The sequence below is a fragment of the Onychomys torridus genome, chromosome 16 (assembly GCF_903995425.1).
Source record: "Onychomys torridus chromosome 16, mOncTor1.1, whole genome shotgun sequence".
In the NCBI taxonomy this organism is placed as follows: Eukaryota; Metazoa; Chordata; class Mammalia; order Rodentia; family Cricetidae; genus Onychomys; species Onychomys torridus.
In genome coordinates this window covers 9,047,727-9,072,359 of record NC_050458.1, presented here as the reverse complement: position 1 = coordinate 9,072,359, position 24,633 = coordinate 9,047,727, and the positions used below count along the sequence as shown (strand labels likewise).

General features: G+C 38.0%; 1 protein-coding gene across 3 annotated transcripts in view; it reads right to left on the bottom strand.

Moving 5' to 3' along the window:
* Window positions 1–24,633, bottom strand: part of Oxr1 (oxidation resistance 1) — a 402,931-nt gene that overhangs the window by 86,038 nt on the left and 292,260 nt on the right. The window lies entirely within an intron of this gene.

Genomic DNA, 24,633 nt, shown 5'->3' with positions numbered 1-24,633 from the left:
AGAGGAGGGAAGAAGAGAGAGGAGGAGGGGAAATAAGACACATCTCAGTGATCTACTTCCTCCCAAAAGTCCTGCCTCCCAATTGACAACTCAGTCATAAATTCATCGGTAGAATATGAGGCTAGCAATTCCATGAAACCATCATTAGAACAGAATAGAATTAGTCCATCAGCTGGCATCCACACTTTGAACACCTAAGCCATCCAAAGACACAGAGATTCAAACTGTAACATGGACCTATAATAGAGTAAAATGAAATATATGGTTTCATATTTTTGTGTGCCATCCCCAGTAATAACATTAATATGATTGCCATTTCCCTACAGTTTGATGTTGTTTATACTACACATATAAAGGTAAATGTGTAGTTTCTGGGATATTAGTACTGTAACAGATAAGGAACAGAGGAACATGTTACACCCAGTGCCATTTCCTTGGTGTACTAGAACTAAACTAAAGAAAGATTCCCAACCATGGTCTCCCTGACTGTGGGGATGGTGGGAAGGCTATTGGGTGTTCAGTCCAGAGTAGCTGTGCACTGCCTTGCCAACGTCTCTTACTACATTGTTGTGTTCCTTTATGTGCCTGCCTTTGAGAATGGGAACCATCAGTACAAGTGACTGCACATTAACATGGCTCTACTACTTTCCTGCCTTGTGGATCATCTAGGAACATTATGAATGACATCAACTCACAGAAGAAAGCATCAATCAAAGAGTACGCTAGACATCTTTGAATCCTACCTTAAAATCCCCATCTTATTCTAAGAGTGCTAAGCAAGCACATAAACATCTTTATTCAAGCCTAGACAATGTAAAATATCCAATCATGTCCCTATTTGCCACTATGTAACCAAAACTCTGAAGTCTTTGTTGAGGTGAAGCTCTCATTATGGTAGTTAGCTGAAGGGTGGCCCTGGAAAAAAGAAACATTCTGCATACTTAGGGAGCCAGTTTTAAACTACCATTAAATTATGAACTTGTAAATCCCATTCATACAACCTTCAGCTTTTACATAGTCCTTCTTTGTTACATTTATTGAGATGTCAGTGTTTTTGCGAAGATCCTTTATCAGGCCATCCAAAGTCCAAGCCAAAACACAGTCACAGTTATTCCATAATAAAACCCAACTAGTTAAAAAAGTCTTATCTAGTTAGGACGGGAGTTCCTAGCTAGAGCTGAAAAAGCACATCACAGCATCTGGGAAGAGATGACAACTGTGAATGGCTTGATAGCCTTGGTAGCCTATTAGAATTTGGCACTATGTCATTAATTTTAGCCAAATTAAGTAGGGTATATGGTTCTGAGCTAGACACCAGAAAATGTTGGAAAGGGGTTGAAGTTAAATTGTGACTGTCAGCCTGAGGGGCCTGAATGTTAGCAGAAGGGAGTCTCTAAGTGTGTGGTATGTACTTAGGGATACAGAACATTTGGTTAAAAAGCATTTGTACTTGATACCAAAGTGTGCTGCTGTGGGTCATGGGATGTAGATTCTGCAGGAGCTAATTTATAATTTTGTCCTTTGGATAGCTAATAACAATGCAAACTCCTTCTTGCCTATAAGTAAATGCGTTCTTACCTATGTAAATTCTGTCCAGTAGACATTTATGTGACTTTCCCCAACATTAGAAAATTGTGCTTCCACCTGCAAAAATTCACTGTAATGATCTCCATCTACAAATAGGTCCATTTTATAGATTGTCCTTGAGTTGCCTATAATATTACTGGCTTTCCTATTCAGAAGGCCAATCTAGTATTTACCATGTGTTCACTTTTATTCCTTAATCCTGATCTTACCTTGAGAGATGAGTATTGAACTATATTGTATTATTACCTTATTTCTACATAGAACCCATTTAGAAGTACCCACAAATGCTCACTTATATGTGAGCACACATATTAAAGCTTTTTCTTTAACTGTAATGATTTTTCAAATAGAAAAAGGAAATAAGATTATAGTATTTATTACTTTGAGTCTTTAAATTTGAAACCTTACATCATGCTCCCTCTCAAATCTACCCACAGTAGAGAAAATATTGCTATATTTTTTTATAATTTTACCAGTAGCAAAGATGTTGGCAATGTTAATTACTCAAATTATGATTCCTATGTGAAAATTAGAGCAGTGTGTCCCACAGCAGACAACTGAGGGGCAGAATGATGTGTGGAACATGTTTGTAGAATGCCAAAGGAATGGTCATAATTGACTTCCAGGTTTTGCTTGTACTTAGGGCTAAGGAGCAAGAGAGGCTATTAGATGGAGGCTGTTCTTGTCAAGGGACCAGAGAAAGGCTATGGACTGGACATCACTGGGACAATAAAGAAGAGGGAGGGAAACAAAACAAAACAAACAAAAAAAACCACAATGATTTATAAAGTTGAAAATCATGCATATCTACGAATGTGCCTTCTACAATAGGAAGTCTGTGGTGATGGGTTTGAAAAATTATTAGCATCTCTACCTCAGAGTTGGAACCAATGTTTTCTCTACTGGCCGCTTGCTTTCCCATTCATTTCTTCTAAGCTGTATTTGTCTAAATAAAATCTTGCATCTTCTAGATTATTCCTTACAGTCCAAACCAATACACTATAACATACTACCGTACAGAGGTGGGTTGCTTGTATTTGGGGTTCTGGAAGCAAATCCATGCTGGTCTGCCAACTCCCTCTGTCAAGCCAGGGCCCCTACTAAACCAGTCAGGCTTTGGTGGTTCACAGGCAGGCAGTATGGTGTCCGCCTCTGGGAATGCCGGAGCCATTCATTTTCTGCTCTTTGAGAACTGCTCCCAGTTTCTATGGAAGAAGCCTAGGGATCTATAAGTGTGCTACCATAAACACAGCCTCATAATACGTTTAAAAGGGGTTTGGTTTTTAATAACTTGTGGAATTCATTTGACCCATTATTCCAGAAAGAAAAATATGATACACTTTATAGTGGGCAAGTACAGTGAGGGATTTATATGCTGTTAAAAGGTGTGTCTTTCTGTATGACAAGCACATACCAGCTTCAAGATTTCGACCTGATCACATACTTCAAAGGCCTTAGTCTGTTCCAGGGTACAGAGAAGCTCAAAAGAATGAGATCATTACAAGACTCTCTAGTAAATGCTTGGTTTCGGTGAGTGGGTAGCACAGCAGTCCATCAGTGAGCCACTAAAGTGGGGTGCCAGGAAAGCATGCCATGAGAAGAGAGGCAGGCTTGGAGGCATCATCACACTTATATTCAAGTTGTAACTGCGGCATTGAATCTCAAACTCATGGTCCACACTCACAGAGTATAACACCCACCATGGAATCGTTCTGAAGAAGGATGCTTGACAGTTTTGGAAGTCCTTTCAACAGAATGATGTCTAAAATTGCTCTAAACTAAATGAATTGCCATGTCTTTAAAATATTTTGAAGAAAGATTTCTGGAATTAAGTGATTAGCCACTCTAACTATATGAAAATTCTCTTTTACATCTATTTATAAAGTTGCTTAGGCACAAAACTAATTCTTCTAGTCTTTAAGCAAGTTTATGGAAAATTGTAACACACCCAAAAGTAGCAGAACAGCATAGCCAATGACACATGCTCATCAATTTTTAAGGTTTTTGTCATGTTTGAATAATTTTACTGCCATTTTCTCTGCTTGAACATCCTAAGGGAAACTCTAAAAATTTGTGCTTAAGTATGTGTGTCTAAACTTTAAAGATGTGGGCATTAATTTTAAAATGTCATTATCATACTGAGTGAAATTTGTACATGTTACATGGTAGAATTTAATAACTAACTCTTGGCCAAAATTCTCCATCAACTAAAATGTATTTTTGTAGTCAGTTTCCTAACTAGTACAACAGGTCCATATTACAACAGCTTAGGCCTCTAATTATTGAGGCCAGTGTTTCCCAGCCTTCCCTTGTAAATTAATTACTTGGTGCTCTTAGCTCTTAGGATTCAATGCAGGCAGCCTGGAGGTGGTAGTACATGCCTTTAATTCCAACACTTGGGAGGCAGAGGCAAGTGGATCTCTGTGACTTTGAGGCTAGCCTGGTCTACAAATCGAGTTCTAGGACAGCCAGAACTGTTACACAGAGATACCCTGTTTGAACCTCTTCCTACCCCCCAAAAAAATTCAGTGGAGAATGAGAAATGCCAGTTATACTAGTGACAATCTTCCTGGTGGCCCTAAGCATGCTGGGATGAAGTGTTGAACACTTCAAAGCAACATCTAGCAAAAACCTCATTGGTCTTTTTCGTTGCATGCCAATGCCTTGTGATGGGCCAGTCATCCTGGGTTGTGTCCCATGTCCTGTTTTTGCATGTTTTCTTCCATGTGGTATTTATAATTTAACTTATCCTTCCTTCAAAACTGTGCTAAGTGATAACAACACTTGAAATGATTCAGGCTCACTTGCTTCAGTATGAACATCTTACAGAACTGTGTGTTTCAGTGAGCTCTTCCTTCCATATGAAGACAATTCCTCTGCTTTTCTGGTGACTGCAGTGTTAGAGAGCAGGCTCAAAGCATCAGATTTCTATGATTCAATTTCTGTTTCCTTCACGTCTTGCATGTATCCTCCTAAATTAGTTATGTACATTTCCATAATGTTGTTTCTTCACTTGTAAATGGGTGAAATGATCATCCCTACTCTAGGTGATTACCATGGAGACATGCACATGTTACGTGTCCAATAAATGTGTGTTGTTTTTATTGTTGATTCTGTAATCTTTTTCCTCCAAAAAGTTCAGTTACATTTTATTGAAGACTAGCATATCAACCCTTTGTCCGTTTTAGCTCCTGCTAAAATGATGTGGCACTTTTCCTGGCTTCTCTGCAGCACATAGCACAAAACTTAGAGAATCTTAAGTTATAAATTGTAAGCTTTGGGGTACTTTGCTTTTCACGTCTTAAGTCCTCTTTCACATTATTTCAGACTGTTTCTATCTTACATCAATTCATCCAATTTTTCAGTGGATCGTTATAAAGTTTAAATAACATGCCAGGTGGTGGTGGCGCACACCTTTAATCCCAGCACTCGGGAGGCAGAGGCAGGCGGATCTTTGTGAGTTTCGAGGCCAGCCTGGGCTACCAAGTAAGATCCAGGAAAGGTGCAAAGCTACACAGAGAAACCCTGTCTCAAAAAACCAAAAATTAAAATAAATAAATAAATAAAAATAAAATAAAATTTAAATAATAAAAAATACAATACAAAGTGTTTTTGAAAACAACCAGCGAAAGTAAAAAGCACCAAGGAAGTCTGCTGTTTAATCACATAAATACTATAAACGTATATGAATGACATGACCTGTCAGCAGAAATACAGCTTGGATGGGAACAGAAAGTTTAGGTTAGAGAGTAATCTTGAAAGAGATTAGTGAAATTCCAAGTCTCAGAATTTTCTTATATTTATGGAATAGGCCATTGCAGTTTGAAGAGACACCCCACCCCCCAAAAAAATCTTGTCATTTGAAGAAATCTAAAAAGCTGTGGAAGGAGGCTGAAGATAATACTAGATATCACAATGTACTTTGAACTTTATGGCTGGCTTTATAAACACAGCAGAAGATTGATGCGGACATGAAATCTGCAATTACAAGGTGAAGCCGTGACATCTGAATTCATCCTTTCCTCACAGTAAATTCCATCAGCATGATAACTTAAGAGTCAGCCTCCATGGCCCAGAAACAAATTAGGCAACAACCTCAACATTGTTTCACTCTTTTTTCCTTTAAATTTGATTGTTTTCCAATATTTCTTATAGATCTGTGAATATATTAGTTGCATCAATTTTTTTCTTAGTATAATGATATGGGGAGTAACATAAGGCTTTATCATTGACAAGGAATACTGAGACAAAAGGAAAACAGTTGATGGAAGCCATTGAAACTCCCGAAGAGTTACTTGGGAGACTTCTACATAGCAACAGAACAGAACAGTGTCACTGACATCATTCAAGTGTTTTAAGGTTTACCACTGTGTATTGTGTGGACTACACCATCTGCACATGACATGCATCAAAGATAACGAGATTGGAGGCAGACTCCATCATTACATTGACAAAGGACACAATATTTGAAATTAAAAAATGAGCAGCATATATAGTGTTTTGTTTTCTTCTTTATCTGTCCATCTCTCTAACCACCTGCTGGTCCTTCCATCCATATATTCCACTGAGGCCAAAATCAAGATTAATATAGAATAAGCACTAGCCAACAAAGGAAGCATATCTAAATTTAGATAAGAGTATTTTTTTGACAATTTGTTTTATTTTCAGACATTTGGATGCATTTAGCCTGAAATTATTGACAAAAGTCAAACATAGAAGGAACTAGACGGAATATAATTACTCAGAAACAAAATATTTAAAAACCAGATTCTGATCTTAGGCCAAATTAGTTTTCCAAAATTCAGCCATTTAAGAAAATTATGAAGTATTTTAATAATTAATTACTGAAGTCATATATGACATTGCAAAGATAAACCTACATGACATGGAGAGTAGAGTCTGTTTTAGCCTAACCTCAGAACTCACTATTTTATCTCTCCAAACCCTTTTATTAAAATCTGAAGGGTATGTCTAACTGGATGAGTGTTGTGTCTCTTGTCACTCTAAATTTTCTAGGAAAGCTATTTTTCTAGCCCTGATTTGGTTTGCAGACTATATCGATACTATTTTCTCAATGAATATCAATAATCTTTTCTAGGATATAAACTAAAAATTTCCCAGAGATGTTGACTTTATTTTCATTTCCATACATTCTTGGCATTGCATCCTAACAAGGCTGTAGTAGGAAACAGCACACTATCATAAACATTGGACTTGGCAGGTTCCTGAGAAGACTGCCCCAGAGCTTCACTGATGGGATTTTTTTTTTCAGTTAGCAATTCAATGACCATATTATCACTGTATTTCCTGTGTATGTTTGTGTTGCAAATCACTAAATGTTTATACAGTCTTATTAGCCACAACTTTCCCTAATAGACTGATTAGTATCTTTAATGACCCAATTCAGCTCATTACAGAAAAACAATACAGGTTGAGTGAGCAAATGACAAGTCCTAACAATGCAATGAAAACACATTGAATGTTCTCTATAAGGGCCAAAACTAAGCTCACAACGATAGTATTTTAATTCTCATAATTCAATTATAACTACTTGAAAGTTCAAACCACAAATATATTCTGATACATTTTTTATTAAAACCACTAACTAATAAATGAAAAATACAACTCACAAACATTTTAAGGGAGAGTATTTCTGAAGACTTTGGTTTGTTTTGCAAATTGCAATTCTATTCATCTGCACTTAGTGAAGTTGACTATCATTCTCACAGGAAGCCAGCAACAGTCACTACAAGGAAGTGTGAAGAAATGCTGTGAAGATGCAGGAGAAAAAGGAACTATCGTCAATGTACTGTTGTGAGTGCCCATTTATTTTTGCCACAATGGTGATCACTGTAGAGGTTCCTCAAAAATTAAAAAATGGAACTACCCTGTGATTCAGTGACTCCAATAAATGGTATATACCCCCAAAGAATCAAAGCTAGCTTAAGGGAAACCTTCACATCCAAGTTTACCACTGCACTGATGAAAATAACAAGCCATGGCTGCAGCCTAGATGGACATCGCTGTAGATGAATGAAGAAATGATATGGCATACACATACAATAGATTTTCATCCAGCCACAAAGAAGAACCAATTATATCATTTGCAGAAAAATGGATAGATCGCTGAGCTATGCAGAAGAAGCACACACCCCCCCCCCCAACACACCCACACACAAAACACATGTATGTGGTGTTTGCTGTCATGTGGAGTTTAGGAAGTAGAAGACAGGAAGGTTAAAGAAGGACTATTGGAGATATAAAATGGGGATGAAGGAGGGAGGCCTGACAGCAACAGTGCCGGTAAATATGATCAGAGTAGATCAAAACACAGAACTATCGTAACGAAGCTTTAATACTTTGTGCAGTTAATAGGAATACATTAAAAAGTTGTGACATTTTAGAAAACCAGAGGTTGCAATTGTATATTTGTAGCTATGTAGTTTATATTTATAAAAATAGATATATTCTATTTATGCAGATGTGGAAATCAAGGAAAGAACTAAAATGCTAAAAAGTTTCCAAAGCACACAGAACTCATTCAGGTCTTCCACTGATAACCTTCAAACATGTCTGGTCTCCATTCCACCCCTCATCTCTCACTACTTATACTCTGCTCTTCCTGATCCTTCTTTGCTGAGCCAGTATTAGACCTATTTAATCAATCTTCAACAGTCCAGCTTTCTCCATGCCAAGTAACAACTACCTGCTTCCCTCCGCCCCCAAGCAGCCCTGTGAGCTTCCTCACTTCCAGCTCTGTATCCCACTATTGCAGGTAGCAGCACAACGTAAAGCAAGCTTTGATGCTCATGAGTAAGAGCTGCCTGGAATTAAATAAGAATCCTAGAATTAGAAGCATGTTAAAAATAAGGAATGTGTATTGCTAATTCTATACACTTAAATATTTATAGTGGAGATTTAACCATGAGAGGTCTAGCAAATGAAAAGTTCTAGTTAATAATACATATGTCTCCCTATACTTCCTCTTTTCCCATCTGCCATCAAGTTGCTTCCTCTTCTGCATTATCTAGTGTTCTCTATATTCTACACAAGTGCATGTCAACCTTGTGCCTCTCAAGGGTAAAAATACACGTCCCCAACTACTCAATATAAAACAACAGCATAATACATCCCCCAAACAGAATAAGAGTGGGGCCATCTCAAGCAAGACTTGGCTTAGAGGCTCGCAAGCATAGAAGCTTCCATTTCTCTGTTTTCTTAGATGGAAGTGTGAGATCAAAGGATGGGGGGTTAGATTTCACAATGGGGAAGTTTCTTTAGTTCCATGACTCTACCAGTTATTCCATTTCTACATGTCATTAATCTTTGCAATAACTTTGTGGCCAAGGAGAGTAACATGTCCCCAACATTGTAGATGAAGTAATGACATCTAAGGACTTGATGCCTCAACTGTCCATGAAGTTTAGCTCTTTGAAGCAACTATCTTCTCACAGAAACAGGAGACAAGGCAACCAAATGAGACTTTCAGGGCTCATCTATAAATTCCTAGACAGATGCAGGAAGTTTTTTTTAAGAATAAGACTGCTATTTACAGAAATACAATCCCGTATTTCAGTCATATTGACTATTATTTCATTTCACACTGTGACTATCTTCAGAGTTATATCAGACTTTGCACTTACTGAATACCACCCAAGAATGAATGGGAGATTCTACTACACAAGGGTTTTGTTCTCTCTATATCAGTTTATTAAAAAATGTTTGCAGCTGGGCAGTGGTGGCATATGCCTTTAATCCCAGCACTCCAGAGGCAGAGGCAGGCGGATCTCTGTGAGTTCAAGGCCAACCTAGTCTACAAAGCAAGTTCCAGTACAGGCTTCAAAGCTACACAGAGAAACCCTGTCTCAAAAAACCAAAAAAAAAAGTTTGCATTCCTTCTCAGTGGAATTATGACGAACAGTGAACATTCATGCGCTTTACAATTGATAAAGTATTTTGAAATATGTAAGCTTTTTAAGGGATTATCTAGATTATAAAAACCCATCTGTACTATTTGACATAACAATATATAATAATATTTAAAGGCAAACATGCTTCTGAGTTTTTAAAATGTTATTAAACATGAAAAATATACTAAAGGCACTGACAATAACTGTTTCCTTTGTCAGTTGGACCACAAACTGTTCAGGGAACAAGGCAGTTGTATGACTAGGACCCTGGACTAGAAGACAGAAGAGCAAAGCTCCATTCCTAGAGTCTTGCTGACTCACGGACTTGCCTTGGGCTTGTCAGTTGATTTCTCTCCTGTTTTAAGATGATAAAATTTAGAACTGTTCGTGCATCCTTCAGCCTCCTAGAAATTCTGTGAGTGTTGGTATGTTTGTAAAATGTTACGTAAAGGAACAGTAAATAAGCAAAATAGACAAAAATAAGTGTTAGTAGAGAGTAAAAGGTATGACTGCTATTTTTTTTAAAAAGAAGGTTTTCATTTACTTTATTGTTTTAAAGTATTACTTCTCTTCCTCCACCCTTTCTCTGTGGGGGTAAAGGAATCCCTCCATTTGCTGGGGAGAAAAGAGGAAGCTGGTCAGAAGGCAGCTTTGATAGTTCGTTGATAGCACGTTCACTTTTTAAGTCTGGCTGTGCTCTTTTTCAGCAATCTAGCTGAGTGTCGGTTGACCTGTTTCTGAAGCTCCACATAACACAGAAGTAGGAACTCATCACTAAAGGAGTGCCCCATACTTCCAGACATAATTAAAGCTGCCTGGCCCTGCAACTGTTTCACACTTGCTGGGTGCTGTGCCTGGTGCTTAGCTCTGAGGATGCAAAGGCAGTGGAGATAAGCATCTGTACCCACAGAACTGCCCACAGATCAGCAATGATAAAGACATAACTCATGAGCACACTGAAGCATGGTGAACTGAGGATGGCAAGAGACAGCAGATGAAGACTGGGCATCTACAGAGAGCCAGTGCAGTGGTGGGTCACCTTCCCTTGGGGGACAAGGGGGGAAGAAAGGAAGTTTTCCTAAACACTCTAAGTTTTATAGTAATGTGGTTTTAAAAATGAATATTTAATAAGTGGAATTGTACACAAGGCGTGGTGCCAGAAAGCAGGAAGATCTATAAACCCATCAACTTCAGAGTTGGAGAGATAAAATTACAAGACTGTTTCTATCTATAGGTGTGACCTTGGGGAGTTGTCCAGCCTTTCCAAATCTGTTTTTTTTTTTTAATAATAATTTTACTTGTAAAACAGAGTTTATACAAAAACATTTGTATTTCATAGGGTGTGGGATATTAATAAAGAATACATGGAAGCAACCAGACTATGCCTTGGCACCCAGGAAAAGGTAACTTCTAAAAACAAGATGACAATGATGATGTGATTTATTCTTTATCACTTTCTTCCTGATCCCTTACAGAAACTCAATGGACAGACTTTTTGAAAGTAGCTCAGTGTGTAGAGAATGGAGAATACTTAGGAAGACAGATTACCAAAGATGAAAAGCCATTGGGGGCCATGATCAACAGTGTAGACTACATGAACCAGGGTAGTGGGAGAGTTTGAAGGATTTTTGAAAAACTACTGAGGTCTGTGTACAATGGACCAGCAGGCAGGGGGAAGGGAGGAAGTATATCCTTAGAAGTACTATATAAAGCCAATCTATGTAAGAGCAAGCATGGAAGATTTCTAAGTGGAATGCTATACACTTTTTAAAGATGTCTGGAGAACCCTTTGTCTTGTAAATAACCACTTTCCCCAATAATCATCCTGTTACGGAAAAACACATTAGGGCTTCTGGTAGTTTGAGTGAGAACGCCCACCATGGACTTGCTCATATGTTTTAAATACTGGTCCCTGGTTGGGGAGGATTAGAAGAATGACTGTCACAGGCTCATGTACTGGAATTCTTGGTCCCTGGTTGGTGGAACTGTTTGGAAAGGATTAGGACAAATAGGCTTGTTGGATGAGAGGTCACTGGGGGTGGGTTTTGAAACTTCAAAAGGTCAGGCCATTCCTCTTTAGCTTTCTGTGCCTCATGCTTGTGGATCAAGATGGAAGCCCTCAGCTAACAGCTCTAGTGCCATGCCTGCCTGCCTGTCCCCATGCTCCCTCCCCCATGATGGTCCCGAACTCTAATCCTCTTGAACTGTAAGCCCCAAATTAAACATTTCCTTTTATGAGTTCCCTTGGTCATGGTGTCTTATTGCAACAACAGAAAAGAAACTAAGACAGGACTCAGATCCCAAATGCATAATTCTGTTCACCATAAGCCTTACCATCAATGGCCCTTATGAATTGGTTTTTAATAGTACTGATAGACATGAGGTCTGAACTATCTCTTAGAAATCAAGAAGTAAGTAAGTTAAGCTCCGTAATGAAAACATCATTAGGATGTTTCTTGGCTGCAGGAAAGCAGCAGAAGTAAGTGTTTGGGTAGTCTGCTACCATGATCACTTTTGCCATCTTTCCATACTGGTGATACCACAGTGATTCCTGAATAGTCAATCAAACACCTGTCGCAGAGGTTTATGCACACAGCACAGGTTCTCATTTATCACAACAATCAGGCTTTTCTTACAGCCTCAGCCTAGAGCTTTTGCAGTCCCTTGCGGCTGCTTTGTGGAGAGAATCAACATAAGATGTGGAGTCAGAAAGGCAAAGAACACTGAGAAGCTTAAAGACGTTGAAGAAGCTAAATTGTGTGGAAGGACTATTTCCTTCTGCTAACCCAGCAGGACCTACAGAGACAGCAGGGAGAAACTAAGTTGTCCTTTGAAATGTTCCCATTTCAATCCCAAACTCTTCTCCTTCTGGAATGCTTCTGACCCAGTTTTGCTGAAAAGAACATGATCTTTTCCTCTTGGTTCATGTTGTTTATGTGACAGCTACATATAGTTTGTGCTGGGCATGTCCATCTAAGTGTACTTTGTACTGTGCATGTGCATTACATTTATTTTGTGCTGTACAGTATGACTAAGTATACTTTGTGCTGTACATGTACATCCACTGTAAATATACTGAACGTGATTTTTTAAATCATGAAGTACTAACTTTATCTAATGTGTTAGAAAAATTGTGTCCCAACACTAGTGAATAAAACCTACAAGAGCTGTCTCCATGTTTAAGATATTATAACAGTAGTTTGAAAAAGACATGATTACAGGACCTATAATGCTAAAACAGTAGGCCAGTTTGATAGATTTCCTTTACAAGTGTGTCTCAGCAGAACAGTGGAAAAGGAACTAGAATGAAATCCTTGCATGTTTATCTTGAGTTAGTGAATGTGTTCTCGAAACAAAACAAGAAAGTGAGCTACTTTGAAAGACGTTCACAACAAAGACTTCATTGGCGGCCAGGTAAAGTAAGTGGTAAGTTAGCAAGCAAAGAAGTGAGAGGCAACAATGGAAGTCCATCTACCTAAACATATGGGAAGGGCTGAAGTAGAAAAGCCACCAAATTCCAATCAAAGTTATGTTAGACAAAGGTTGATGAAACCAATAAAAAGCATTGGGTGAGCCTAGCTTTTGGAAATGAATTTTAAAATTATCTTGCTTTCTTAATTTACAAAAGGAGTTTTTTCAGAGCTGGAGCTGGCTTAGTGGGTAAGTGTAGTGTTTATTTCACAAGGATGGGAAGCTGAGTTTGTATCCTAGCACTCAGATCACATGCTGGGACGTAGCCATGCATGTGCCTGTACCCCCAGTCCCATAGGTGTTGAGATAGGGCTCACTGGCAACCAGCCTAGCTTCAGGAGAGAACCTGTTTCAGCAGAGTAGGGTGCAGTGTGATAGACTAGGATATCTGAATCCTCCTCTGGCCTACACCCCAAGCCCACCATTACACAAAGGGTTTTTAGTTAAAAGTTTTTGGTTGAGACAGTCAGTAATAAATTTTATTTGTAGCAATTAAAATATAAAGGAAGAACATGTGGCATGCTGTATAGCTCTGACTGAGATTATTTGGTATTTCACTCATTGTAGCAGTTGATATTTTCTTTTTTGAACAATGCTATGTCCTTCAATATTAAAGCCATAAGCACATTTCAAATCTGGGTAAAAGGAAGGTTTCAACTTTTCAACAATTTAGAGTATGCATGGAGAGCCAGAGTTTGTTTGTATATCTATAAGAGGACTTCAACTTTGAGACCTTTAGAAGTGGGCCTTTGTTTATATATGATCTTCAAAAATGAAGTATTTGTAGCCTGGTTCACATCTCAAGAATTTCATGAAACTTTAAGTAAAATGATAATAGATATTTATAGCTGATGCTATTAATCATGTAGCATACAGCAAATTCTTGTCTTCCATGATAAATAATCATGGATTAGAACACATCTAATGGGAAGTTCGATGCTTATGGGCATAGATGAGGGTGAGTTCTGAGTGTTCTACCAGTTAACACTCACGGGGTGATTCTGTACTCCTCCATTGGTCAGGCTGGTCTTCCTTCCTGTGCTGGTTTGGATGAAAATGGCCCTACAGGTTCATAGGGAGTGACATTATTTGACAGGACTAGAGGCCATGGCCTTCTTAGAGTAGTGTGGTCTTATGGAGGAAGTGTGTGTGTGTCACTGGGGGTGGGCACTGAGGTTTTAGAAGCTCAAGCCAGGCCCAGTGGCTCTCTCTCTCTCCTTCTGCTGCCTGCCCATCCAGAGAGAGAACTCTCAGCTATCTCTCTAGCACCCTATCTACCTGCACGTAGCCATGCTTCCCGCCATGATAACAATGGACTAACCCTCTGAACTGTAAGCTAGGCCCAATTACATGTTTCCTGTTATAAGAGTTGTCACGGTCAGGTCATGGTGTCTCTTCATAGCAGCTGAAATGCTAAGACACTTCCATTGGTTTAAAAAAAAAAGGCAATTCACTTCCACCCCAAGGCCTTCCTCAACACCAGCTTTGCTCTTCCGTGAGATCCTTTCATGTTGCCCCCTTTGTATTATGAGCTTCAGCTCTAATGATACCTTCTCAGAGATGCCCCATCATTATCCAAACTAATTACATCACTCCCCACCTACTGCCTCAGGCAATCATATTACTGTACTATTTTCTTCTTAGCATTTCTTATCTAAACATTTTATTATCTTTTTACTTGCTTGTTGATATAAAGACCACCACTAAGCTCTCTTGACAAGGACCCTAGATGCAGCAATCTGCCACTAAGTGAGATTTGACCGTTGTGGGGGAAGTCCAGAGTGACTTGGAGTAATGGGAAAAATGATCAACTGAAAACCTGATTTTGCAAAGAAGTGAGGCATTGCCAGAAAATGCACCCAGGATGCAAATAGGCTCAGTAAAATGACCTTTCATACTGTTGAATGATGAAAGCTAAATACTTTAGCAAAGTTTGCCTAATACTTTAGCAACAATAAAAATGTGGAATATAGATGTATTGTTCTTGCTAGTATCCTGTAGTCTGAATCCTGTGAAGAAGAGGTTAAATTAGTTTGGGAGACTTGATCTTCAAAATGGTCTGTATGATGCATTTGAGTAATTGATCTACCATGAGTTAAATTCAGTAGTCCTTCTAATAACTGATTTGCCTGGAATGTCAAACCAAAACATTTGAAACAAAATTTAAAAATCTCTGCTAATTGGTTCTATCCTGTAGGGAAGAGTTCTAAGGGAGAAAACATGTCTTTGGCATTCTTTTCTTCTTTCAAGAATGACTTCTTCAATGAGTCCTTTAATTCTCAGTGACTTCCTCTCTCTGCAGATTCCAAACTTGGTGTTACCAAGTATGTAGTCCTATTTCCTTCTTATTACAGACACAGTAATTAAATAAATGTTTTCATATATTTTCCCATTATGTTTACTGCTTTTTAAACCATAGCATATATTACTTTATTTATATTATGTCAAAAAGTCTTATACCTTAGTTAAAAATAAAATTTCACATGTGATGGTGACAAATCTTTGTTGTGTATGATAGGTCTATATAAGGCAGATGACACCAGAGTTTTCCATCTGACCACAGGGAAAGCATGTGGAAGAACTCTGGGGGGCTGGGAGTGCTGGGCAATGTAGTTAGTGTAGAGCCTGTGACTTGCATGTGATTTTATCGACATCAGTGGAAAAGTATCTTCCTCTTTTCCTCAGTTGCTCTGAGGCTTGCCACCATCGTGAACGACACTGTGATCTAGACTAGGAAGTTTATATCCAGCCATCAACTTCAAAGGAAACATGGTCACTGACATCTCTTACCCTTGAGGCAATAGTACCGAAGACAGAAATTTGGGGAAAGCTAGCCAAACTATATAAAATATTCCTCTTTGTGATTGAACTCAGAACCCATTTTACTGATAGAAAAACATAGTTTCCACGTGATTTATGGTTCCTTGGATGACCAGACATGGCCTAAATGAGAACCGAAAGACCTCATAACAAAAGAAATGTGAGGATAGAGTGAAGCAGTTAAATAAGACATGGAAAGGTTTTTGACTGGCGGAAACTGGTTAGGAGAGAATATTCTTTCCAAGTAGTGACTACAAATGCCCTCTTTCCATTCCCATCATGGCCTATACATGCCTAACAGAGCATTTTCTGTTCTCCTGCCCTTGAAAACAGCATGCCCAGCAAACGTTTACATTTTTACAAAGTAGTCGGTAGTGGCACAGGCCTGTAATTCCAGTATTTGGAGGTGGAAGCAGGATGATCAGGTGTTCATGGCCAGTCTCAACCACATAGCAAGCATGAGGTCATCTTCTGCTTCATCCTATGGCCTCACTTTAAAAAAACAATCAGCCCAAAATAAACAAAACCCAAACAAATCTTGTGTTTTATAGTCACTGTAGCAGAAACATTCATATTCAGCAGTACTATCTTAAGTACAACTGAAGTACCCTTTTTTAAAAATACAATACTAATATTTGTTTTACTCATATTTTGCGATTTTGAAACTGTGAAATCCAGTATAACAAAAAGTAAATATTATAGAATACACACATTCACACAAATATCCTAACAAGGTTATTTTGGGTTTTTTATTTTCTTTTAAGGACCTAAGAATTTGGTTTCTAGGCAGCTGTACATACCAATGTCTTTGCTGAGACTCATTTTTCAGTAGACAGTTGTAAGATGAAATGTTAAAATTTCAGGAAATGGATATGAAGTTTTGTGACTAATTCCATTTAGGTCATTACATCTTGCATCATTGCCTCCCCCCTCCGCACCCCTCATGAATGCCAAGATAGCATGACAGAGAAGGGACCTCCCAAAACTATTATGAGTTGTATATTTTACTCAGTTGGCATTATCTTATACCTATAACTCTTCCTGTTGCGGGGAAGGCTTTGTTAAAATGTATGTTCACATTATTACATTTAACATTGCTGTGGATTGCAGGGGACTGAACAGTCAATAAAGTTGGGTTTCTATGACCAAGCCACACAAAGAAGCATACGAAGAATACTAATTGTTACTTCCTTCCTCCGTGTTTTCCCTTGGAAGTGACAAGTTAACAATATTGTCACAACCTAAAAGTCAAGTAACCAGGACAAGGCCCACGTGAATACACTACCAGGGGACATCTTGTTCTGAGAGTTTCAGAGACGGAAAACCCACTGGTGAAAGCACTTATGTTCTTTCTTAAACAGAAGGAGCAAAGATAGGAACGGAATTGGAGACTCTACATTTTTTACTTTTAATCCCCAGGAGGTGCTGTGGGCTGTACTTTGCTAACTCAATAAAGGACAGACTTTTCAGAAGCTGCTGTATGCTCACCACTGAGATTCAGAACAGACAGAATGTGCAGGAGGTCTGGGAAGATACACTTCAGAGGTCTCAGCTTTATCTCAAATAGTTTATGGAACATACCATTACTAGCAATGATAATTAATGAGGCTGAATGTATCCTTATTAGATTTTAATTATTATACAATTTCTTCTTTCCTCATGCTAACTTTTTCTAACATATGAACCCAGCAATAGTTTAATATTGATCCTTAAAAGTTCTTCTTTAATCTTTAAAATTTATATTTTAACAGTACTTGATGGTTTTAAATACATTCTGTTACATATATACTTCATCTTCAATATTTTATCAATTATTATTGGTTTGCATGTATGTATGATAAGCTTAGGAATACAAGCGCATGTGTGCACTTGGAATTCCAAGGACATCTTTATTGAGATGCTACTCTCCTTGAACTCAGGTGGCTAGCCTTGTGTTGCAAGTATCTTATACCCGAGCCTCCCACAGTCTGAACACCAGTCAGATCTGTTTTCAAGTTTGTTTTTGTTATGCTGGAGATCAAACTCAGAGCCTTGATCATGTTAGGCAAATGAGCCACATCCCTGGCCATCATTTTTAGTACTTTTTTACGGGGATGAAGAAACAATACTGTTTCAGTTCTTTAGATTAGAGTGTGAAAATTAACATGATTTAATTATAGCTTAACTATTAATAGCTTAATAAACATTGTCTAAAGAAGCAGAATTCTAATGCCAGCCTTGGTCATCAAAGTCATGGTCCCTTTCTATTTCATTATGGTGGAATGTTGGCAATTAAATTATTAATAATATTCTCTGAGTGTTTTCCAGGCTTCACTTAAGATATTTGCACAAGGGAAAGGTAAAATCACCATGCACATATGCCAGGGAGGAGCAGAGCATTAAAGAGAGACAAAACAGGCTATAAGTAAGCCACATGAGGAAAAACAATGTGCTTATAAAATTGGGATATGAAGTACACAGACTTTACCATATCACACAAGCAAAAGACAGGTACACACACATATTTTTACTGATGTATTCATCAAAGCAAAGATGCCATTGATTTTGTCATGAAACCTAAGAAGGAAAGATTTTTTTTTTAAAGGTAGGTAGTGGTAGGTCTTAGAGTTCAGCTCAGTAGAGGCATGTTATGTTTGATTCCCATCACTGTAAAATAATATTTAATAGTAAAAGATAATAATACGAGCTTTAGAAGAGCTCTCCTAGACTTAAGGAAATACAGTGGTAGTGATTACAGGGAAGCATAAAAATTCTCATAATCAGTCAGAATACAATTTTATCTGACAATCAATAAGTTTTTATTATGTGACTATAGATAGGTACAAAGAAACATAATGTATAATGGAGATGAAGATGCTTAAGTGCTATACATATGAAATATTTATTGCTATCCTTCAGTTTCAGAGTGATGACAAGTGGCGAGGGAGCAGACTCACTTATGCAGAGCGATGCCTGTGGACGGAGCTGCGAGGGGACATAAGGCATGCACTTAGGAGGAAAGCAGAGAAGAGGCCCACTGGGAAAGAGGGGCAGGTGCAGGCTGGAATGACAGAGAGATGGGCAGAAAGGGTTTAGCTGACTGAGGACCGTCAATGAAATTTAAATGTGGTCTGCTGAATCCTGTTTATCTCGGGTCTTCCTATCCCAGAAAATGTAACTCTAGTTCATACATCAAATGAATGATACACCAACTTTGAAAAGGAGTTTCATATTTTTTGTAGCATCCATAGAGTCATATCTAAATTTTCCCATTTTTGTGTAATTTTAAATCTGACCATAATTTGATTACTATTAAGATCTGTACTGTATAATTGATTTAATTTATTTGGTACTGCTTAGAAATTCAGCCTTGCTTTGAGTGTAATCATTAGCCTCCCCGGTGACTTAAAAGCTTAAAATCTGTGATTAAAATTATAGTTTTTTAGCCTGAAAGCGACTGTCTAAATATTTTTCCTGGGGATTTTGCATGTATTAGGGTTATCATCATATCTGTGTGATGAGGTAGAAAAATAAAATTCAATTGTTTATTTGTAATTAAATACATTCTGTTTTCTGCAGTGGGAATTACGTAAATCCTATGATGTGAAATAATTGTATTTTTAATTACCCAAATGAAAGAAGAAATACACAGCCTTTTAGCTGTTCATGCTGCCCGCCAATTCGTTACTAATTTGAGAGAACTAACAGCCTTTAGAATCATTAGATCTTCCAACTAAGTGGCAAAGTATCTTATATATTCTGATGTTGACACACAGTTGTTCATGATTGAGGAAAACACTGAACTAGTTAATGGTAATTACTTCTTTGGAAAAGCAAAACTATAAATAAATCATAATGTAAAACAATTTTGTTTTAAAAGTCAATAATGAATTCCATCTGCTGCATGCCATTAACTATCAAAGGGGGTACTTACACACCTTACTTCTTCTTATATCTTTCTTCTTGCCACTTAAAAGTACAGGTCAATCCGTCAATGATAATGTTATTTTGGTTTGTTTGATCAAAAGTTTAAAACATAGCAAAGGAGGAAGAAATAAAAACTCCCAAATCTCCTATTTCTTTGAAGGTTACAAGGCTTAAAGTCATAAATAAAACACTAAAGAAAAAAAAAAAAGCCAAAATGTTAAACAGCTGGTCAGGAGATGGTTAATGAAATCAATCACAAGTCTCACCCAGAATACAGGGTTAATAAAAGAATGAACGCAAGACTAGATCACTGTCATTATCAGAGTGTGTATGGCTTTTAGATAAGGAGATACAGACATTGTAGTCCTTAACTTTTACAAATGCCACTGAAGACGAGACAGACCAAAATCATGGCTTGAATCTGTTTTTTGGAGTATGTCCTCATAGAATCACAAACAGCATCAGCTCTTACAAAAAAACAAATCAGGAAACCACACACACACACACACACACACACACACACACACACACACACACACAGTCTTTTTTACAATGCATATTCAATAGAGGTTTAATATTTTGATAGAATTTCCTCTGCCCTGGCCTCCCCACCAAGCATTCCTTTTCTCTAGGCAAAAAGCTACAGAACTTCTAATTGCATTGTCAGGGTCAGCCAGCTCACCTAGACTTTAAACCTTTAACAAAAAACTGAACTCCTTCAAATCTGCTTACTGTAAGTTCACAAAGCACCTTAGCAAGCCTTTCCACATACCTTTCCGTGTGCAGAACATTTCTGCAGTACTCCCTGCAGGCCCACCTCAGCTGGCAGGATGCTGCTTCCAAGAAGCCAAGGCTGGGATTTGGGTTTGTGTACTTCCCCAGTAACACAACACTTCCTTTCTGGGGATTGGCCTCTTCTCTAGCCCAGCCCAGTCCCTGAGCTCTGGTGGCAGTGTGTAAAACTAGAGGTTCCTATTTCTGCACACAGGCAGCCTACTATATCTGCCCCATGACCATGTACCTGCTCTTGGCTCAGTGAGCACTTTGGAAGCAGAGCCAGCACGTTCTGCATGATATGCTCCTAAGTTGAGCCTGCAAAGTCTGCAAAGTGAAGTGAGATGAGAGAGGCATTATTTAACTTCTGTGCACCTTCTTATCGTAAAGCTAATAGAAGGCATGGCTGCCTTTCACAAGTTTCTGTTTTATAGTCCTAATTGTACCAACAGGCCGTGGATTTGATAAGCTGGGTATTAACCAGGTTGCTGCTCTGCTTCTCAACAGGCATTTGAACACTGTTAACTATGGTTGGAACTCGAGTTTGACACCCACGACCACCCCAGGACCTGCAGCTGCCTCCTCGTGACATTGTCAGTCTTTCTCATATGATACTTACTTTCTTCTTTATTTAAACCCACATTTACCATACTGTGAACACTAAGAATTCGGTAAATGGGTACGAGTAACAACTCTTTTTCCTACCTGAACTCTTAGTTTGCATCCTTTGTAGGGAAAGTAGGAACAAATGGCTGTGCCCACAACCTGGCTCCATCTGACTCCTTATTCATATTTGTCAGCTTTAGAGTCCAGTGGACTTTAGTGTCAGCAGTGGACTTTGGAGGATGTCCCTCTCTATTCTCTGTTGTCATTCCCTGTTTTGAGAACTTTCTTTGGCAGTGCACAGAAGTTTAAACAAGATGCAATGCTGCTTTTGACTGGGGAGGAGGGGGGCTTAAGATCACAATAACCTGGAACAAAATGGCAACTCAGTGATCACAGATGCTTATGAGTCCAAGCACTATTGGAAGCTTGAACTGGTAGCCTTCAGAAGAATGGCAAAGATTTACAAGTCATTGAAGACTATGTGCATAGTGGATAACATGACGAAGAATTGATAATGACATAATGAAAAGAGAGTCAGCATTTCCAACAATTCACATCTCTGGTGCTCCATGTCATATTTTACAAGCCATACACAGATGGTGGTCTCTGTCAAAATATAAAAGCTCTGTAGCAAGCTGCTTGGCAACTGGAAAAAGATCAAGCACTCTGCTTTTAGAGGGAGCTGGCGTTCACTTGCCACACAGAAATGTATTGTGTTTTTAAGGGAGCTGCATTTGGATCCATTACAAACCCTATACTTGATTCTTTCAAGAGCTGTAGCTATATCCCAGGCAATTGCTACTAAATAAATAAGGTAACCTACAGAAAACTTCTAGTTAACTTCCTGGAACTCTGTTTGAGTAACTGTTTAATAGATATTAAGCTCTATTCACTTTCTTAATGCCATTATTGGCTTATTCTACTCCTAGACACCATTCTGGTACATTTAAGTGATGTTAATAACGCTGTCTTACAGATAAGTAATACTTTATCTTTTATAAATATTCTCATGTTAGCTCTGCAATCATCCCGGGAGATGTTGCCTGTTCTCAAAATTTTGCTGTGTTAGGTATTCCCAGAAAACTAGTATCATAACATTTTCTTGTAATGCTGGATGCTTTTCATTGCAGCTTTATATGGTAAGCAGAATGAGAAGACAGAGGTGTTCTCATGATGCCACTATGCTCAACCTCAGTTTCTCATATTCTCATGAGAAATCATAGTAGCAGGTAGTAAGCAAGAAGGAATTGTCTCCGTCTTAAAGCAAGACTTTATTCCAGAAAAAAAAGCACACACAAAAACAAAACCTAAGCTAGTATACACTTTTTACATACTTAAATCTCACATAATAGTAGACATTATCAAAATTTGTCATTTTCATGACTAAAGATGAATAATATAACAATATATATTATTATTTTATAATAACAACCAATATACATTCATACACTCTTATGTAAAACACACCCATGAATTGGTTATACTCTAGGTACATATTTAACTAAATATTTATATCTATTTATCTACATACCTGTCAAATCAGTATAAGATGGGTATTTTCCAATATTTTGCCATTGGCTCTTAATCTTTTCTCTGAGTTCTAGAATAGTAGATATGCACCAACATGCCTGGCTTTTAGTTTATTTTTATGAGATTTATAAATATGATGAAATACATCTCCTTGTGTACTTATTTTCCCCTTTTTTCTGTTGCTATTTTCTTTATTTTAAAGATGCTCTGGATACACTTTTCACAAAAGAAAAATATATAGTAGAAAAAAGTCATCTCTTGAAGATTTAGTAAATTGGAGTTAGAAATCATCTCCTTAATTATAGATGTTACTTGCTGACAGTATAATTATAAAATCCACTTGCTAATATCATGTTGCAATGTCAAGGAGAAAGCCTCAACCTGAGATGAGATGAGTGTTTTATTTGCAGTGTGCATTCATCAAAACTGCACTGTGCAGGCATCTCCCCTCAGGGCAGTACAGATGGAGTGAAAAATAGGGGAAAATGGTGAGGACAAATGTTATCAGTTCTGAAGCAAAGTGTCCAGGCCACTTCTACATCGTAAAGTAATCATGTCTGCTTCACAGAAAACAGGGATATTGCTCCGTGACAAAGTTTAATCACTAAGATTTAATTTCATTTTGGGGAGCAGAGCTAGTAGTTAAGAGCGACTCTTAAAATTTTTAAAGTGCTTACAGAGGCAGCTCTCTTTCCCCAGCTTTTACAGGGCATGCATATCAAGTATGTTTGGGTGCTAGAGCACATAAATATCTCGTAAAAGTCCTATATGGTTTGCATGAATAAAAGATACTTAGGCCAATGATTTAACCAGACCAAGTAGCATATAATAAAGATTAGTGGTATCTAGTAAGCAATAAATATTGGAATAACTCATCACAGGTTATCGTGGTAAGCCAGCCATTAGATAACACAGACTTTTTATTTCCTTCTCCTTTTTTTTCCCTTGTGAGAATATTTTGTGACTAAAGGCAAAAAGTCCCTTAAAGTTCCGTGGTTTCCCTTGGGGAAAATATCTTGTGTTAAGCAGAGGGTGTATTTCTCATTCTTTGCATCCATTAGGCTTTGTGGTGACCCTGCTCTCCCTGGGGAATACAGACCTATGCTTTTCAGAAGGTAAGTATTACAAATCCATGTGTAGGAAAGATCCTGGAGACAGTCAGTCTGGACTCAAGACTGTGTGGTACATGACCCATGTTCTTCAATTTTGTCACCCATGAAACAAGGATTGTAATATTTTCTACCACAAAGTGTTGTTGTAATTATTGAATAATTTATCATGCATAAGATAAAGTCGGATGTGGCATGTCACAAACACTTGGAAAGTATCAGCTTTTAAATTACTGTTATGAAGAGAGAAGCATAAAAGGACATACAGATGTCTGGGAATATACTCAGAAAAGCCAAAGCCAGTTTACACTAAAGATATCCACATTCCTACATTTGCCATGACACTGCTCACAGTCATCAAGCTATATAGATTCATGCCATGTACTAATCAAAGAAATTTGATAACTACCCAATAGAGTTTTACTCAGCTAGAAAATTATGAAAATCATGTCATTTGTAGGAAAACAGATGAAGCTGAAGGTCGTCGTGTTAAACTAAGTAAACCAGACTCACAAAGATTAGCATCACCTGTTGTCTCTCATGTTGAATTAAAGGGAATAGAAAGACCATGAATATAAAAGGATGACTGTTAGGAATGTGGACAGGCAAAGACAGTGCTGAGAGGAAGAACAGGAAGGGCCACAGACGGGGTGATCACAATCAACGTATATTCTATGCATGTATGAAAATGTCACAATGAAAACACTATTTTGCACAATTATTATTACATAATTTAAGAAAAGCTTATAAGGCTAAAAGCATAACTCCTTGGTGACACTGCAAATTATTACAGCATGGATAGTATTATGGATCCTAAGCCCAAGGTTAACTCAGCAGCAAAGAGATGTATGCCAGATGACATAGTCATCGCATCGAGAGGGCCAACCTGCTAACCAAGTGGGAAAGTAGACACTGAAGAG